Genomic DNA, 2,283 nt, shown 5'->3' with positions numbered 1-2,283 from the left:
ATTAAACTAGAAACTATTTCCTGACTTCTGTCTGTATTCGTTTTGCTAAGAAGTATCTTTATTTCCTTTCTACCCCATAGGATGGAATGACAGTATTTAAAATTTTTTTATTTTTATTTTTATTGATTTTAGCAAGAGAAGAAAGGGACAGAGAGAGAGTCAGAGAGAGGGATAGATAGAGACAGACAGACAGGAATGCAGAGAGATGAGAAGCATCAATCATCATTTTTTCCTTGCGACACCTTAGTTGTTCATTGATTGCTTTCTCATATGTGCCTTCACCGCGGGCCTTCAGCAGACCAAGTAACCCCTTGCTTGAGCCAGCAACCTTGGGTCCAAGCTGGTGAGTGAGCTTTTATTTGCTCAAACCAGATGAGCCCACGCTCAAGCTGGCGACCTCGGGGTCTTGAACCTGGGTCCTCTGCATCCCAGTTCAACACTCTATCCACTCACCACCTCCTGGTCAGGCACATTAGTTCTTCATTGCTTGTTTTCTCATGCCTTTGGGGGGTGGGACTGGGGCAGTGGCTCCAGCCGAGCCAGCGACCTTTAGGCTCAAGCCAGTGACTATGTGGTCAGGTCTGTGATTGAAGTATGCTCAAGTTGGTGAGCCTGTGCTCAAGCCGGATAAGCCCACGCTCAAGCTGGTGACCTCTGCATTTCAAACCTGGGTCTTCAGCATTCCAGGCTGATACCCTATCCACTGCACCACTGCCTGATCAGGCTTTTTTTAAAAAAGTATTTAATTTATTGATTTTTCAGAGAAAGGAGAGAGGGGAGAACAAGAAGTATCAACTCATAGTTGCTTCACTTTAGTTGTTCATTGATTGATTGTTGTATGTGCCTTGACCTGGATGGCCCAGGGTTTTGAACTCACAACCTCAGAGTTTCCGGTCAATACTCTATCCACTGCCCCACCGCAGGTCAGGCTTCTTCCTTTTTTTTTTTTGTACCAATGCCTTATGCTAATTACTATAGTGTTATGGTAAGTCGTACTATTAAATTTTAGAATCAACTTGTTAAGCTCTATAAAACTATGTTGATATTTTAATTGGAATTTTATTTAATCTTTAGGTCATTTTAAAGAACCTGATGTCTTTTCAATATTGAGTTTTCCTAGCAGTGAGTATGGCATCTCTCCATTTATTTTCAATGAAGTTTTATAATTTTTACGTACCACTCTTGTATATATAATTTTTTAAATTAATTTAAAAATTTTCTTTTTAAAATTAAAAAGAATTTTTTTTAACTTATTTATTTTAGTGAGGAAAGAGAGAGAGAGAGAGAAAGAGAAGGGGGGAGGAGCAGGAAGCATCAACTCCCATATGTGCCTTGACCAGGCAAGCCTGGGGTTTTGCACCAGCGACCTCAGCATTTCAAGTTGACACTATCCACTGCACTACCACAGGTCAGGCAAATTTTATTTTCAACTTATTGTGTTGACATGGTTTCAAGTGTCTTACTTAGTATAACACCCTCTACACATCACATTGTGCCCCCCTTATAACCCATGCAAAGTCTTCCTTCACCCCCACCTCTCCCCCTTCACCTTCCTCTCCTACCTCCACCCTGCCTCCTCCTGGCCATTGCCACCCCGCTGTGCGTATCTGTGTTATGCATATATAATTTTGACTAATCTCTTCACCTTTGATCCCATCTCCTCTTCTACCTTCCCTCTGACAGCTGTTCCTCTGTCCCCTGTGACCCTGCCTCTGTTTCTATTTTGTTCTTCAGTTTAATGTGTTCATTAGATTCCACATATAAGTGAGATCATATGATATTTGTCTTTCTCTGCCTGGCTTATTTCACTTAGCATAATAATCTCCAGGTTCATCCATGCTATCGCAAATGGTAAGATTTCCTTTTTTACGGCCATATAGTATTCCATTGTGTAAATATACCACAGCTTTTTATTCAACTCATCCACTGATGGACATGTGAACTGTTTCTAGATCTTGGCTATTGCAAACAATGCTGCAGTGAACATGGGGGTGCATTTCTTCTTTTTAATTTTATTTTTTACAGAGAGAGTGAGTCAGAGAGAGGGATAGACAGGGACAGACAGACAGGAATGGAGAGAGATGAGAAGCATCAATCACTAGTTTTTCATTGCACGTTGCAACACCTTAGTTGTTCATTGATTGCTTTCTCATATGTGCCTTGACCGTGGGCCTTCAGCAGACCGAGTAACCCCTTGCTGGAGCCAGCGACCTTGGGTCCAAGCTGGTGAGCTTTTGCTCAAACCAGATGAGCCTGCGCTCAAGCTGGCGACCTCGGGGTCTC

Source organism: Saccopteryx bilineata, chromosome 4, assembly GCF_036850765.1.
Source record: "Saccopteryx bilineata isolate mSacBil1 chromosome 4, mSacBil1_pri_phased_curated, whole genome shotgun sequence".
Lineage (NCBI taxonomy): Eukaryota > Metazoa > Chordata > Mammalia > Chiroptera > Emballonuridae > Saccopteryx > Saccopteryx bilineata.
Note: the sequence above shows the minus strand (reverse complement) of the source record.